Below are 18,331 nucleotides of genomic sequence, written 5' to 3'. Positions count from 1 at the left end.
GTGTTAGGGAGTTCTCCATCTTTCTCAATTTTCTGGAACAGTTTGAGGAGAATAGGTAGAAAGAACTCACACTGCTTAACAACAAAAAAACAAACAACCCGATCAAAAAATGGGCAGAGGACATGAACAGACATTTCTCCAAAGAAGATATGAATATGGCCAATAGACACATGAAAAGATGTTCATCATCGCTAATCATCAGGGAAATGCAAATCAAAACTACACTAAGATATCACCTTACCCCCGTTAGATTGGCAAAAACGTCCAAAACCAAGAACGACAAATGTTGGAGAGGTTGTGGAGAAAGAGGAACCCTCATACACTGTTGGTGGGAATGCAAACTGGTACAGCCACTATGGAAAACAGTATGGAGATTTCTCAAAAAGTTAAAAATAGAAATACCCTATGACCCAGCCATCCCATTACTGGGTATCTATCCTAAGAACCTGATATCAGATATCTCAAGAGTCCGTTGCACCCCTATGTTCATCGCAGCATTATTTACAATAGCCAAGACGTGGAACCAGCCTACATGCCCAGAAACTGATGATTGGATAAAGAAGATGTGGTATATATACACAATGGAATACTACTCAGCCATAAAAAAAGACGACATTGGCCCCTTCACAACAATGTGGATGGACCTCGAGGGCATTATGTTAAGCGAAATAAGTCAGTCAGAGAAAGACGAACTCTATATGACTCCACTCATAGGTGGAAATTAGTATATTGAGAAGGAGATCTGATCGGTGGTTACCAGGGAAAAGGGGGGGTGGGGGGAGGGCACGGAGTGGGAAGTGGTGTTCCCACAACATGACTAACAAAAATGTACAACTGAAATTTCACAAGCTTGTAATCCATCATAACATTAATAAACAAAAAAAAAAAAAAAAAAAAGAAGCTTTGGGGCCCATCTGCCCCTATGGAAAGAACGCAGCACTTTGTGCCTTTCAGCTCTAGGGCAATGTAGCACACCCAGAGCAGATGTTGTACTTCTGCCAGGTCACGCCTGCAAAGAAACTGCGTTTCACAGGCCTTTGTAAGAGATGTTCCCGGTAGGCTGTAAGAGCACTGTGCAGAGCGACTAGTTTCTTAGCTTCCCAGAGAGGTGGAAGCAAGATGCTTTGGGGCCCATCTGCCCCTATGGAAAGAACGCAGCACTTTGTGCCTTGCAGCTCTAGGGCAATGCAGCACACCCCGAGCAGAAGTTCTACTTCAGCCAGATCAGGCCTGCAAAGAAACTGCGTTTCACAGGCCTTTGTAAGAGATGTTCCCGGTAGGCTGTTAGAGCACTGTGCAGAGCGACTTGTTTCTTAGCTTCCCAGAGAGCTGGAAGCAAGATGCTTTGGGGCCCGTTAATTGTATACCCTGCTACTTTGCTGTAGTTGTTGATTATTTCTAATAGTTTTTCTGTGGATTCTTTGGGGTTTTCTATGTATAAGATCATGTCGTCTGCAAACAACGCGAGTTTTACTTCTTCGTTACCTATTTGGATTCCTTTTATTTTTTTTTCCTGCCGAATTGCTCTGGCCAGCACCTCCAGTACTATGTTGAATAGGAGTGGTGAAAGTGGGCACCCTTGTCTTGTTCCTGTCCTCAGAGGGATGGCTTTCAGCTTTTGTCCATTGAGTATGATGTTGGCTGTGGGTCTATCATATATGGCCTTTATTATGTTGAGGTACTTTCCTTCTATACCCATTTAACTGAGGGTTTTTATCATAAATGGGTGTTGGATCTTGTCGAATGCTTTCTCTGCGTCTATTGAGATGATCATGTGGTTTTTGTTTTTCATTTTGTTGATGTAGTGTATCACGTTGATTGACTTGCGGGTGTTGAACCATCCCTGTTTCCCTGGTATAAATCCCACTTGATCATGGTGTATAATCTTTTTGATGTATTGCTGTAATCGGTTTGCCAAAATTTTGTTGAGGATTTTTGCATCTATGTTCATCAGTGATATCGGCCTGTAGTTCTCCTTCTTTGTGTTGTCCTTGTCAGGTTGGGGGATCAGAGTGATGTTGGCTTCATAGAATGTGTTAGGGAGTTCTCCATCTTTCTCAATTTTCTGGAACAGTTTGAGGAGAATAGGTACAAAGAACTCACACTGCTTAACAACAATAAAACAAACAACCCGATCAAAAAATGGGCAGAGGACATGAACAGACATTTCTCCAAAGAAGATATGAATATGGCCAATAGACACATGAAAAGATGTTCATCATCGCTAATCATCAGGGAAATGCAAATCAAAACTACACTAAGATATCACCTTACCCCCGTTAGATTGGCAAAAACGTCCAAAACCAAGAACGACAAATGTTGGAGAGGTTGTGGAGAAAGAGGAACCCTCATACACTGTTGGTGGGAATGCAAACTGGTACAGCCACTATGGAAAACAGTATGGAGATTTCTCAAAAAGTTAAAAATAGAAATACCCTATGACCCAGCCATCCCATTACTGGGTATCTATCCTAAGAACCTGATATCAGATATCTCAAGAGTCCGTTGCACCCCTATGTTCATCGCAGCATTATTTACAATAGCCAAGACGTGGAACCAGCCTACATGCCCAGAAACTGATGATTGGATAAAGAAGATGTGGTATATATACACAATGGAATACTACTCAGCCATAAAAAAAGACGACATTGGCCCCTTCACAACAAGGTGGATGGACCTCGAGGGCATTATGTTAAGCGAAATAAGTCAGTCAGAGAAAGACGAACTCTATATGACTCCACTCATAGGTGGAAATTAGTATATTGAGAAGGAGATCTGATCGGTGGTTACCAGGGAAAAGGGGGGGTGGGGGGAGGGCACGGAGGGGGAAGTGGTGTTCCCACAACATGACTAACAAAAATGTACAACTGAAATTTCACAAGCTTGTAATCCATCATAACATTAATAAACAAAAAAAAAAAAAAAAAGAGAAGCTTCGGGGCCCATCTGCCCCTATGGAAAGAACGCAGCACTTTCTGCCTTGCAGCTCTAGGGCAATGTAGCACACCCAGAGCAGAAGTTCTACTTCATCCAGATCAGGCCCGCAAAGAAACTGCGTTTCACAGGCCTTTGTAAGAGATGTTCCCAGTAGGCTGTTAGAGCACTGTGCAGAGAGACTTGTTTCTTAGCTTCCCAAAGAGCTGGAAGCAAGATGCTTTGGGGCCCTTCTCACCCTTTGGCAAGAAGGCAGCACTTTGTGCCTTGCAGGTCTAGGTCAATGTAGCACACCCAGAGCAGAAGTTCTACTTCAGCCAGATCAGGCCTGCAAAGAAACTGCGTTTCACAGGCCTTTGTAAGAGATGATCGCGGTAGGCTGTTAGAGCACTGTGCAGAGCGAGTTGTTTGTCAGCTTCCAAAAGAGTTGGAAGCAAGATGCTTTGGGGCTCATCTGCCCCTTTGAAATGAAGGCAGCACTTTGTGCCTTGCAGCTCTAGGGCAATGTAGCACATCCAGAGCAGAAGTTCTACTTCAGCCAGATCAGGCCCGCAAAGAAACTGCATTTCACAGGCCTTTGTAAGAGATGATCCCGGTAGGCTGTTAGAGCACTGTGCAGAGCGAGTTGTTTCTCAGCTTCCCAAATAGCTGGAAGCAAGATGCTTTGGGGCCCTACTAAGCCTTTGGAAAGAAGGCAGCACTTTGTGCCTTGCAGCTCTAGGGCAATGTAGCACACCCAGAGCAGAAGTTTTACTTCAGCCAGATCAGGCCCGCAAAGAAACTGCGTTTCACAGGCCTTTGTAAGAGATGTTCCCCGTAGGCTGTTAGACCACTGTGCAGAGCGAGTTCTTTCTTAGCTTCCCAAAGACCTGGAAGCAAGATGCTTTGGGGGCCATCTGCCCTTAAGGAAAGAAGGCAGCACTTTGTGCCTTGCAGCTCTAGGGCAATGTAGCACACCCAGAGCAGATGTTCTACTTCTGCCAGGTCAGGCCTGCAAAGAAACTGCGTTTCACAGGCCTTTGTAATAGATGTTCCCCGTAGGCTGTTAGAGCACTGTGCAGAGCGAGTTGTTTCTTAGCTTCCCAAACAGCCGGTAGCAAGACGCTTTGGGATCAATCTGCACTTCAGTAAAGAAGGCAGCACTTTGTGCCTTGCAGCTCTACGGCATTGTAGCACACCCAGAGCAGTTGTTCTACTTCTGCCAGGTCAGTCGTGCAAAGAAACTGCGTTTCACAGGCCTTTGTAGGAGATGTTCCCGGTAGGCTGTTAGAGCACTGTGCAGAGCGAGTTGTTTCTTAGCTTCCCAAAGAGCCGGAAGCAAGATGCTTTGGGGCCCTTCTCACCCTTTGGAAAGAAGGCAGCACTTTGTGCCTTGCAGCTCTAGGGCACTGTAGCACACCCAGAGCAGTTGTTCTACTTCTGCCAGGTCAGGCCTGCAAAGAAACTTCGTTTACCAGGCCTTTGTGAGAGATGTTCAAGGTAGGCTGTTAGAGCACTGTGCAGAGCGACTTGTTTCTTAGCTTCCCAAAGAGCTGGAGGCAAGATGCTTTGGGGCCCTTCTCACCCTTTGGAAAGAAGGCAGCACTTTGTGCCTTGCAGCTCTAGGGCAATGTAGCACACCCAGAGCCGAAGTTCTACTTCAGCTAGATCAGACCTGCAAAGAAACTTCGTTTCACAGGCCTTTGTAAGAGATGTTCCCGGTAGGCTGTAAGTGCACTGTGCAGAGCGACTAGTTTCTTAGCTTCCCAGAGAGCTGGAAGCAAGATGCTTTGGGGCCCATCTGCCCCTAAGGAAAGAACGCAGCACTTTGTGCCTTGCAGCTCTAGGGCAATGCAGCACACCCCGAGCAGAAGTTCTACTTCAGCCAGATCAGGCCTGCAAAGAAACTGCGTTTCACAGGCCTTTGTAAGAGATGTTCCCGGTAGGCTGTTAGAGCACTGTGCAGAGCGAGTTGTTTCTTAGCTTCCCAGAGAGCTGGAAGCAAGATGCTTTGGGGCCCGTTAATTTTATACCCTGCTACTTTGCTGTAGTTGTTGATTATTTCTAATAGTTTTTCTGTGGATTCTTTGGGGTTTTTTATGTATAAGATCATGTCGTCTGCATACAACGCAAGTTTTACTTCTTCGTTACCTATTTGGATTCCTTTTATTTTTTTTCCTGCCGAATTGCTCTGGCCTGCACCTCCAGTACTATGTTGAATAGGAGTGGTGAAAGTGGGCACCCTTGTCTTGTTCCTGTCCTCAGAGGGATGGCTTTCAGCTTTTGTCCATTGAGTATGATGTTGGCTGTGGGTCTATCATATATGGCCTTTATCATGTTGAGGTACTTTCCTTCTACACCCATTTTACTGAGGGTTTTTATCATAAATGGGTGTTGGATCTTGTCGAATGCTTTCTCTGCGTCTATTGAGATGATCATGTGGTTTTTGTTTTTCATTTTGTTGGTGTAGTGTATCACGTTGATTGACTTGCGGGTGTTGAACCATCCCTGTGTCCCTGGTATAAATCCCACTTGATCATGGTGTATAATCTTTTTGATGTATTGCTGTAATCGGTTTGCCAAAATTTTGTTGAGGATTTTTGCATCTATGTTCATCAGTGATATCGGCCTGTAGTTCTCCTTCTTTGTGTTGTCCTTGTCAGGTTGGGGGATCAGAGTGATGTTGGCTTCATAGAATGTGTTAGGGAGTTCTCCATCTTTCTCAATTTTCTGGAACAGTTTGAGGAGAATAGGTAGAAAGAACTCACACTGCTTAACAACAAAAAAACAAACAACCCGATCAAAAAATGGGCAGAGGACATGAACAGACATTTCTCCAAAGAAGATATGAATATGGCCAATAGACACATGAAAAGATGTTCATCATCGCTAATCATCAGGGAAATGCAAATCAAAACTACACTAAGATATCACCTTACCCCCGTTAGATTGGCAAAAACGTCCAAAACCAAGAACGACAAATGTTGGAGAGGTTGTGGAGAAAGAGGAACCCTCATACACTGTTGGTGGGAATGCAAACTGGTACAGCCACTATGGAAAACAGTATGGAGATTTCTCAAAAAGTTAAAAATAGAAATACCCTATGACCCAGCCATCCCATTACTGGGTATCTATCCTAAGAACCTGATATCAGATATCTCAAGAGTCCGTTGCACCCCTATGTTCATCGCAGCATTATTTACAATAGCCAAGACGTGGAACCAGCCTACATGCCCAGAAACTGATGATTGGATAAAGAAGATGTGGTATATATACACAATGGAATACTACTCAGCCATAAAAAAAGACGACATTGGCCCCTTCACAACAATGTGGATGGACCTCGAGGGCATTATGTTAAGCGAAATAAGTCAGTCAGAGAAAGACGAACTCTATATGACTCCACTCATAGGTGGAAATTAGTATATTGAGAAGGAGATCTGATCGGTGGTTACCAGGGAAAAGGGGGGGTGGGGGGAGGGCACGGAGTGGGAAGTGGTGTTCCCACAACATGACTAACAAAAATGTACAACTGAAATTTCACAAGCTTGTAATCCATCATAACATTAATAAACAAAAAAAAAAAAAAAAAGAAGCTTTGGGGCCCATCTGCCCCTATGGAAAGAACGCAGCACTTTGTGCCTTTCAGCTCTAGGGCAATGTAGCACACCCAGAGCAGATGTTGTACTTCTGCCAGGTCACGCCTGCAAAGAAACTGCGTTTCACAGGCCTTTGTAAGAGATGTTCCCGGTAGGCTGTTAGAGCACTGTGCAGAGCGAGTTGTTTCTTAGCTTCCCAGAGAGCTGGAAGCAAGATGCTTTGGGGCCCGTTAATTTTATACCCTGCTACTTTGCTGTAGTTGTTGATTATTTCTAATAGTTTTTCTGTGGATTCTTTGGGGTTTTTTATGTATAAGATCATGTCGTCTGCATACAACGCAAGTTTTACTTCTTCGTTACCTATTTGGATTCCTTTTATTTTTTTTCCTGCCGAATTGCTCTGGCCTGCACCTCCAGTACTATGTTGAATAGGAGTGGTGAAAGTGGGCACCCTTGTCTTGTTCCTGTCCTCAGAGGGATGGCTTTCAGCTTTTGTCCATTGAGTATGATGTTGGCTGTGGGTCTATCATATATGGCCTTTATCATGTTGAGGTACTTTCCTTCTACACCCATTTTACTGAGGGTTTTTATCATAAATGGGTGTTGGATCTTGTCGAATGCTTTCTCTGCGTCTATTGAGATGATCATGTGGTTTTTGTTTTTCATTTTGTTGGTGTAGTGTATCACGTTGATTGACTTGCGGGTGTTGAACCATCCCTGTGTCCCTGGTATAAATCCCACTTGATCATGGTGTATAATCTTTTTGATGTATTGCTGTAATCGGTTTGCCAAAATTTTGTTGAGGATTTTTGCATCTATGTTCATCAGTGATATCGGCCTGTAGTTCTCCTTCTTTGTGTTGTCCTTGTCAGGTTGGGGGATCAGAGTGATGTTGGCTTCATAGAATGTGTTAGGGAGTTCTCCATCTTTCTCAATTTTCTGGAACAGTTTGAGGAGAATAGGTAGAAAGAACTCACACTGCTTAACAACAAAAAAACAAACAACCCGATCAAAAAATGGGCAGAGGACATGAACAGACATTTCTCCAAAGAAGATATGAATATGGCCAATAGACACATGAAAAGATGTTCATCATCGCTAATCATCAGGGAAATGCAAATCAAAACTACACTAAGATATCACCTTACCCCCGTTAGATTGGCAAAAACGTCCAAAACCAAGAACGACAAATGTTGGAGAGGTTGTGGAGAAAGAGGAACCCTCATACACTGTTGGTGGGAATGCAAACTGGTACAGCCACTATGGAAAACAGTATGGAGATTTCTCAAAAAGTTAAAAATAGAAATACCCTATGACCCAGCCATCCCATTACTGGGTATCTATCCTAAGAACCTGATATCAGATATCTCAAGAGTCCGTTGCACCCCTATGTTCATCGCAGCATTATTTACAATAGCCAAGACGTGGAACCAGCCTACATGCCCAGAAACTGATGATTGGATAAAGAAGATGTGGTATATATACACAATGGAATACTACTCAGCCATAAAAAAGACGACATTGGCCCCTTCACAACAATGTGGATGGACCTCGAGGGCATTATGTTAAGCGAAATAAGTCAGTCAGAGAAAGACGAACTCTATATGACTCCACTCATAGGTGGAAATTAGTATATTGAGAAGGAGATCTGATCGGTGGTTACCAGGGAAAAGGGGGGGTGGGGGGAGGGCACGGAGTGGGAAGTGGTGTTCCCACAACATGACTAACAAAAATGTACAACTGAAATTTCACAAGCTTGTAATCCATCATAACATTAATAAACAAAAAAAAAAAAAAAAAGAAGCTTTGGGGCCCATCTGCCCCTATGGAAAGAACGCAGCACTTTGTGCCTTTCAGCTCTAGGGCAATGTAGCACACCCAGAGCAGATGTTGTACTTCTGCCAGGTCACGCCTGCAAAGAAACTGCGTTTCACAGGCCTTTGTAAGAGATGTTCCCGGTAGGCTGTTAGAGCACTGTGCAGAGCGAGTTGTTTCTTAGCTTCCCAGAGAGCTGGAAGCAAGATGCTTTGGGGCCCGTTAATTTTATACCCTGCTACTTTGCTGTAGTTGTTGATTATTTCTAATAGTTTTTCTGTGGATTCTTTGGGGTTTTTTATGTATAAGATCATGTCGTCTGCATACAACGCAAGTTTTACTTCTTCGTTACCTATTTGGATTCCTTTTATTTTTTTTCCTGCCGAATTGCTCTGGCCTGCACCTCCAGTACTATGTTGAATAGGAGTGGTGAAAGTGGGCACCCTTGTCTTGTTCCTGTCCTCAGAGGGATGGCTTTCAGCTTTTGTCCATTGAGTATGATGTTGGCTGTGGGTCTATCATATATGGCCTTTATCATGTTGAGGTACTTTCCTTCTACACCCATTTTACTGAGGGTTTTTATCATAAATAGGTGTTGGATCTTGTCGAATGCTTTCTCTGCGTCTATTGAGATGATCATGTGGTTTTTGTTTTTCATTTTGTTGGTGTAGTGTATCACGTTGATTGACTTGCGGGTGTTGAACCATCCCTGTGTCCCTGGTATAAATCCCACTTGATCATGGTGTATAATCTTTTTGATGTATTGCTGTAATCGGTTTGCCAAAATTTTGTTGAGGATTTTTGCATCTATGTTCATCAGTGATATCGGCCTGTAGTTCTCCTTCTTTGTGTTGTCCTTGTCAGGTTGGGGGATCAGAGTGATGTTGGCTTCATAGAATGTGTTAGGGAGTTCTCCATCTTTCTCAATTTTCTGGAACAGTTTGAGGAGAATAGGTAGAAAGAACTCACACTGCTTAACAACAAAAAAACAAACAACCCGATCAAAAAATGGGCAGAGGACATGAACAGACATTTCTCCAAAGAAGATATGAATATGGCCAATAGACACATGAAAAGATGTTCATCATCGCTAATCATCAGGGAAATGCAAATCAAAACTACACTAAGATATCACCTTACCCCCGGTAGATTGGCAAAAACGTCCAAAACCAAGAACGACAAATGTTGGAGAGGTTGTGGAGAAAGAGGAACCCTCATACACTGTTGGTGGGAATGCAAACTGGTACAGCCACTATGGAAAACAGTATGGAGATTTCTCAAAAAGTTAAAAATAGAAATACCCTATGACCCAGCCATCCCACTACTGGGTGTCTATCCTAAGAACCTGATATCAGATATCTCAAGACTCCGTTGCACCCCTATGTTCATCGCAGCATTATTTACAATAGCCAAGACGTGGAACCAGCCTACATGCCCAGAAACTGATGATTGGATAAAGAAGATGTGGTATATATACACAAGGGAATACTACTCAGCCATAAAAAAAGAAGACATTGGCCCCTTCACAACAATGTGGATGGACCTCGAGGGCATTATGTTAAGCGAAATAAGTCAGTCAGAGAAAGACGATCTCTATATGACTCCACTCATAGGTGGAAATTAGTATATTGAGAAGGAGATCTGATCGGTGGTTACCAGGGAAAAGGGGGGGTGGGGGGAGGGCACGGAGTGGGAAGTGGTGTTCCCACAACATGACTAACAAAAATGTACAACTGAAATTTCACAAGCTTGTAATCCATCATAACATTAATAAACAAAAAAAAAAAAAAAAAAAAAGAAGCTTTGGGGCCCATCTGCCCCTATGGAAAGAACGCAGCACTTTGTGCCTTTCAGCTCTAGGGCAATGTAGCACACCCAGAGCAGATGTTCTACTTCTGCCAGGTCACGCCTGCAAAGAAACTGCGTTTCACAGGCCTTTGTAAGAGATGTTCCCGGTAGGCTGTAAGAGCACTGTGCAGAGCGACTAGTTTCTTAGCTTCCCAGAGAGGTGGAAGCAAGATGCTTTGGGGCCCATCTGCCCCTATGGAAAGAACGCAGCACTTTGTGCCTTGCAGCTCTAGGGCAATGCAGCACACCCCGAGCAGAAGTTCTACTTCAGCCAGATCAGGCCTGCAAAGAAACTGCGTTTCACAGGCCTTTGTAAGAGATGTTCCCGGTAGGCTGTTAGAGCACTGTGCAGAGCGACTTGTTTCTTAGCTTCCCAGAGAGCTGGAAGCAAGATGCTTTGGGGCCCGTTAATTTTATACCCTGCTACTTTGCTGTAGTTGTTGATTATTTCTAATAGTTTTTCTGTGGATTCTTTGGGGTTTTCTATGTATAAGATCATGTCGTCTGCAAACAACGCGAGTTTTACTTCTTCGTTACCTATTTGGATTCCTTTTATTTTTTTTCCTGCCGAATTGCTCTGGCCAGCACCTCCAGTACTATGTTGAATAGGAGTGGTGAAAGTGGGCACCCTTGTCTTGTTCCTGTCCTCAGAGGGATGGCTTTCAGCTTTTGTCCATTGAGTATGATGTTGGCTGTGGGTCTATCATATATGGCCTTTATTATGTTGAGGTACTTTCCTTCTATACCCATTTAACTGAGGGTTTTTATCATAAATGGGTGTTGGATCTTGTCGAATGCTTTCTCTGCGTCTATTGAGATGATCATGTGGTTTTTGTTTTTCATTTTGTTGATGTAGTGTATCACGTTGATTGACTTGCGGGTGTTGAACCATCCCTGTTTCCCTGGTATAAATCCCACTTGATCATGGTGTATAATCTTTTTGATGTATTGCTGTAATCGGTTTGCCAAAATTTTGTTGAGGATTTTTGCATCTATGTTCATCAGTGATATCGGCCTGTAGTTCTCCTTCTTTGTGTTGTCCTTGTCAGGTTGGGGGATCAGAGTGATGTTGGCTTCATAGAATGTGTTAGGGAGTTCTCCATCTTTCTCAATTTTCTGGAACAGTTTGAGGAGAATAGGTACAAAGAACTCACACTGCTTAACAACAATAAAACAAACAACCCGATCAAAAAATGGGCAGAGGACATGAACAGACATTTCTCCAAAGAAGATATGAATATGGCCAATAGACACATGAAAAGATGTTCATCATCGCTAATCATCAGGGAAATGCAAATCAAAACTACACTAAGATATCACCTTACCCCCGTTAGATTGGCAAAAACGTCCAAAACCAAGAACGACAAATGTTGGAGAGGTTGTGGAGAAAGAGGAACCCTCATACACTGTTGGTGGGAATGCAAACTGGTACAGCCACTATGGAAAACAGTATGGAGATTTCTCAAAAAGTTAAAAATAGAAATACCCTATGACCCAGCCATCCCATTACTGGGTATCTATCCTAAGAACCTGATATCAGATATCTCAAGAGTCCGTTGCACCCCTATGTTCATCGCAGCATTATTTACAATAGCCAAGACGTGGAACCAGCCTACATGCCCAGAAACTGATGATTGGATAAAGAAGATGTGGTATATATACACAATGGAATACTACTCAGCCATAAAAAAAGACGACATTGGCCCCTTCACAACAAGGTGGATGGACCTCGAGGGCATTATGTTAAGCGAAATAAGTCAGTCAGAGAAAGACGAACTCTATATGACTCCACTCATAGGTGGAAATTAGTATATTGAGAAGGAGATCTGATCGGTGGTTACCAGGGAAAAGGGGGGGTGGGGGGAGGGCACGGAGGGGGAAGTGGTGTTCCCACAACATGACTAACAAAAATGTACAACTGAAATTTCACAAGCTTGTAATCCATCATAACATTAATAAACAAAAAAAAAAAAAAAAGAGAAGCTTTGGGGCCCATCTGCCCCTATGGAAAGAACGCAGCACTTTCTGCCTTGCAGCTCTAGGGCAATGTAGCACACCCAGAGCAGAAGTTCTACTTCAGCCAGATCAGGCCCACAAAGAAACTGCGTTTCACAGGCCTTTGTAAGAGATGTTCCCAGTAGGCTGTTAGAGCACTGTGCAGAGAGACTTGTTTCTTAGCTTCCCAAAGAGCTGGAAGCAAGATGCTTTGGGGCCCTTCTCACCCTTTGGCAAGAAGGCAGCACTTTGTGCCTTGCAGGTCTAGGTCAATGTAGCACACCCAGAGCAGAAGTTCTACTTCAGCCAGATCAGCCTGCAAAGAAACTGCGTTTCACAGGCCTTTGTAAGAGATGATCGCGGTAGGCTGTTAGAGCACTGTGCAGAGCGAGTTGTTTGTCAGCTTCCAAAAGAGTTGGAAGCAAGATGCTTTGGGGCTCATCTGCCCCTTTGAAATGAAGGCAGCACTTTGTGCCTTGCAGCTCTAGGGCAATGTAGCACATCCAGAGCAGAAGTTCTACTTCAGCCAGATCAGGCCCGCAAAGAAACTGCATTTCACAGGCCTTTGTAAGAGATGATCCCGGTAGGCTGTTAGAGCACTGTGCAGAGCGAGTTGTTTCTCAGCTTCCCAAATAGCTGGAAGCAAGATGCTTTGGGGCCCTACTCAGCCTTTGGAAAGAAGGCAGCACTTTGTGCCTTGCAGCTCTAGGGCAATGTAGCACACCCAGAGCAGAAGTTTTACTTCAGCCAGATCAGGCCTGCAAAGAAACTGCGTTTCACAGGCCTTTGTAAGAGATGTTCCCCGTAGGCTGTTAGACCACTGTGCAGAGCGAGTTCTTTCTTAGCTTCCCAAAGACCTGGAAGCAAGACGCTTTGGGGGCAATCTGCACTTCAGTAAAGAAGGCAGCACTTTGTGCCTTGCAGCTCTACGGCATTGTAGCACACCCAGAGCAGTTGTTCTACTTCTGCCAGGTCAGTCGTGCAAAGAAACTGCGTTTCACAGGCCTTTGTAGGAGATGTTCCCGGTAGGCTGTTAGAGCACTGTGCAGAGCGAGTTGTTTCTTAGCTTCCCAAAGAGCCGGAAGCAAGATGCTTTGGGGCCCTTCTCACCCTTTGGAAAGAAGGCAGCACTTTGTGCCTTGCAGCTCTAGGGCACTGTAGCACACCCAGAGCAGTTGTTCTACTTCTGCCAGGTCAGACCTGCAAAGAAACTTCGTTTCACAGGCCTTTGTGAGAGATGTTCAAGGTAGGCTGTTAGAGCACTGTGCAGAGCGACTTGTTTCTTAGCTTCCCAAAGAGCTGGAGGCAAGATGCTTTGGGGCCCTTCTCACCCTTTGGAAAGAAGGCAGCACTTTGTGCCTTGCAGCTCTAGGGCAATGTAGCACACCCAGAGCCGAAGTTCTACTTCAGCTAGATCAGACCTGCAAAGAAACTTCGTTTCACAGGCCTTTGTAAGAGATGTTCCCGGTAGGCTGTAAGTGCACTGTGCAGAGCGACTAGTTTCTTAGCTTCCCAGAGAGCTGGAAGCAAGATGCTTTGGGGCCCATCTGCCCCTAAGGAAAGAACGCAGCACTTTGTGCCTTGCAGCTCTAGGGCAATGCAGCACACCCCGAGCAGAAGTTCTACTTCAGCCAGATCAGGCCTGCAAAGAAACTGCGTTTCACAGGCCTTTGTAAGAGATGTTCCCGGTAGGCTGTTAGAGCACTGTGCAGAGCGAGTTGTTTCTTAGCTTCCCAGAGAGCTGGAAGCAAGATGCTTTGGGGCCCGTTAATTTTATACCCTGCTACTTTGCTGTAGTTGTTGATTATTTCTAATAGTTTTTCTGTGGATTCTTTGGGGTTTTTTATGTATAAGATCATGTCGTCTGCATACAACGCAAGTTTTACTTCTTCGTTACCTATTTGGATTCCTTTTATTTTTTTTCCTGCCGAATTGCTCTGGCCTGCACCTCCAGTACTATGTTGAATAGGAGTGGTGAAAGTGGGCACCCTTGTCTTGTTCCTGTCCTCAGAGGGATGGCTTTCAGCTTTTGTCCATTGAGTATGATGTTGGCTGTGGGTCTATCATATATGGCCTTTATCATGTTGAGGTACTTTCCTTCTACACCCATTTTACTGAGGGTTTTTATCATAAATGGGTGTTGGATCTTGTCGAATGCTTTCTCTGCGTCTATTGAGATGATCATGTGGTTTTTGTTTTTCATTTTGTTGGTGTAGTGTATCACGTTGATTGACTTGCGGGTGTTGAACCATCCCTGTGTCCCTGGTATAAATCCCACTTGATCATGGTGTATAATCTTTTTGATGTATTGCTGTAATCGGTTTGCCAAAATTTTGTTGAGGATTTTTGCATCTATGTTCATCAGTGATATCGGCCTGTAGTTCTCCTTCTTTGTGTTGTCCTTGTCAGGTTGGGGGATCAGAGTGATGTTGGCTTCATAGAATGTGTTAGGGAGTTCTCCATCTTTCTCAATTTTCTGGAACAGTTTGAGGAGAATAGGTAGAAAGAACTCACACTGCTTAACAACAAAAAAACAAACAACCCGATCAAAAAATGGGCAGAGGACATGAACAGACATTTCTCCAAAGAAGATATGAATATGGCCAATAGACACATGAAAAGATGTTCATCATCGCTAATCATCAGGGAAATGCAAATCAAAACTACACTAAGATATCACCTTACCCCCGTTAGATTGGCAAAAACGTCCAAAACCAAGAACGACAAATGTTGGAGAGGTTGTGGAGAAAGAGGAACCCTCATACACTGTTGGTGGGAATGCAAACTGGTACAGCCACTATGGAAAACAGTATGGAGATTTCTCAAAAAGTTAAAAATAGAAATACCCTATGACCCAGCCATCCCATTACTGGGTATCTATCCTAAGAACCTGATATCAGATATCTCAAGAGTCCGTTGCACCCCTATGTTCATCGCAGCATTATTTACAATAGCCAAGACGTGGAACCAGCCTACATGCCCAGAAACTGATGATTGGATAAAGAAGATGTGGTATATATACACAATGGAATACTACTCAGCCATAAAAAAAGACGACATTGGCCCCTTCACAACAATGTGGATGGACCTCGAGGGTATTATGTTAAGCGAAATAAGTCAGTCAGAGAAAGACGAACTCTATATGACTCCACTCATAGGTGGAAATTAGTATATTGAGAAGGAGATCTGATCGGTGGTTACCAGGGAAAAGGGGGGGTGGGGGGAGGGCACGGAGTGAGACGTGGTGTTCCCACAACATGACTAACAAAAATGTACAACTGAAATTTCACAAGCTTGTAATCCATCATAACATTAATAAACAAAAAAAAAAAAAAAAAAAGAAGCTTTGGGGCCCATCTGCCCCTATGGAAAGAACGCAGCACTTTGTGCCTTTCAGCTCTAGGGCAATGTAGCACACCCAGAGCAGATGTTGTACTTCTGCCAGGTCACGCCTGCAAAGAAACTGCGTTTCACAGGCCTTTGTAAGAGATGTTCCCGGTAGGCTGTAAGAGCACTGTGCAGAGCGACTAGTTTCTTAGCTTCCCAGAGAGGTGGAAGCAAGATGCTTTGGGGCCCATCTGCCCCTATGGAAAGAACGCAGCACTTTGTGCCTTGCAGCTCTAGGGCAATGCAGCACACCCCGAGCAGAAGTTCTACTTCAGCCAGATCAGGCCTGCAAAGAAACTGCGTTTCACAGGCCTTTGTAAGAGATGTTCCCGGTAGGCTGTTAGAGCACTGTGCAGAGCGACTTGTTTCTTAGCTTCCCAGAGAGCTCTAAGCAAGATGCTTTGGGGCCCGTTAATTGTATACCCTGCTACTTTGCTGTAGTTGTTGATTATTTCTAATAGTTTTTCTGTGGATTCTTTGGGGTTTTCTATGTATAAGATCATGTCGTCTGCAAACAACGCGAGTTTTACTTCTTCGTTACCTATTTGGATTCCTTTTATTTTTTTTTCCTGCCGAATTGCTCTGGCCAGCACCTCCAGTACTATGTTGAATAGGAGTGGTGAAAGTGGGCGCCCTTGTCTTGTTCCTGTCCTCAGAGGGATGGCTTTCAGCTTTTGTCCATTGAGTATGATGTTGGCTGTGGGTCTATCATATATGGCCTTTATTATGTTGAGGTACTTTCCTTCTATACCCATTTAACTGAGGGTTTTTATCATAAATGGGTGTTGGATCTTGTCGAATGCTTTCTCTGCGTCTATTGAGATGATCATGTGGTTTTTGTTTTTCATTTTGTTGATGTAGTGTATCACGTTGATTGACTTGCGGGTGTTGAACCATCCCTGTTTCCCTGGTATAAATCCCACTTGATCATGGTGTATAATCTTTTTGATGTATTGCTGTAATCGGTTTGCCAAAATTTTGTTGAGGATTTTTGCATCTATGTTCATCAGTGATATCGGCCTGTAGTTCTCCTTCTTTGTGTTGTCCTTGTCAGGTTGGGGGATCAGAGTGATGTTGGCTTCATAGAATGTGTTAGGGAGTTCTCCATCTTTCTCAATTTTCTGGAACAGTTTGAGGAGAATAGGTACAAAGAACTCACACTGCTTAACAACAAAAAAACAAACAACCCGATCGAAAAATGGGCAGAGGACATGAACGGACATTTCTCCAAAGAAGATATGAATATGGCCAATAGACACATGAAAAGATGTTCATCATCGCTAATCATCAGGGAAATGCAAATCAAAACTACACTAAGATATCACCTTACCCCCGTTAGATTGGCAAAAACATCCAAAACCAAGAACGACAAATGTTGGAGAGGTTGTGGAGAAAGAGGAACCCTCATACACTGTTGGTGGGAATGCAAACTGGTACAGCCACTATGGAAAACAGTATGGAGATTTCTCAAAAAGTTAAAAATAGAAATACCCTATGACCCAGCCATCCCATTACTGGGTATCTATCCTAAGAACCTGATATCAGATATCTCAAGAGTCCGTTGCACCCCTATGTTCATCGCAGCATTATTTACAATAGCCAAGACGTGGAACCAGCCTACATGCCCAGAAACTGATGATTGGATAAAGAAGATGTGGTATATATACACAATGGAATACTACTCAGCCATAAAAAAAGACGACATTGGCCCCTTCACAACAAGGTGGATGGACCTCGAGGGCATTATGTTAAGCGAAATAAGTCAGTCAGAGAAAGACGAACTCTATATGACTCCACTCATAGGTGGAAATTAGTATATTGAGAAGGAGATCTGATCAGTGGTTACCAGGGAAAAGGGGGGTGGGGGGAGGGCACGGAGGGGGAAGTGGTGTTCCCACAACATGACTAACAAAAATGTACAACTGAAATTTCACAAGCTTGTAATCCATCATAACATTAATAAACAAAAAAAAAAAAAAGAGAAGCTTTGGGGCCCATCTGCCCCTATGGAAAGAACGCAGCACTTTCTGCCTTGCAGCTCTAGGGCAATGTAGCACACCCAGAGCAGAAGTTCTACTTCAGCCAGATCAGGCCCGCAAAGAAACTGCGTTTCACAGGCCTTTGTAAGAGATGTTCCCGGTAGGCTGATAGAGCACTGTGCAGAGCGAGTTGTTTCTTAGCTTCCCAAACAGCCGGAAGCAAGATGCTTTGGGGCCCTTCTCACCCTTTGGAAAGAAGTCAGCACTTTGTGCCTTGCAGCTCTAGGGCAATGTAGCACTCCCAGAGCAGAAGTTGTACTTCAGCCAGATCAGGCCTGCAAAGAAACTCCGTTTCACAGGCCTTTGTAAGAGATGTTCCCGGTAGGCTGTTAGAGCACTGTGCAGAGCGAGTTGTTTCCTAGCTTCCCAAAGAGCTGGAAGCAAGATGCTTTGGGGCCCTTCTCACCCTTTAGAAAGAAGGCAGCACTTTGTGCCTTGCAGCTCTAGGGCAATGTAGCACACCCAAAGCCAAAGTTCTACTTCAGCCAGATCAGACCTGCAAAGAAACTGCGTTTCACAGGCCTTTGTAAGAGATGTTCCCTGTAGGCTGTTAGAGAACTGTGCAGAGCGAGTTGTTTCTTAGCTTCCCAAGGAGCTGGAAGCAAGATGCTTTAGGGGCCATCTGCCCTTAAGGAAAGAAGGCAGCACTTTGTGCCTTGCAGCTTTAGGGCAATGTAGCACACCCAGAGCAGAAGTTGTACTTCAGCCAGATCAGGCCTGCAAAGAAACTGCGTT

The sequence above is a fragment of the Equus asinus genome, chromosome 1 (assembly GCF_041296235.1).
Source record: "Equus asinus isolate D_3611 breed Donkey chromosome 1, EquAss-T2T_v2, whole genome shotgun sequence".
Lineage (NCBI taxonomy): Eukaryota > Metazoa > Chordata > Mammalia > Perissodactyla > Equidae > Equus > Equus asinus.
The sequence above is the reverse complement of the archived record's forward strand: the minus strand, read 5'-3'. Positions refer to the sequence as shown.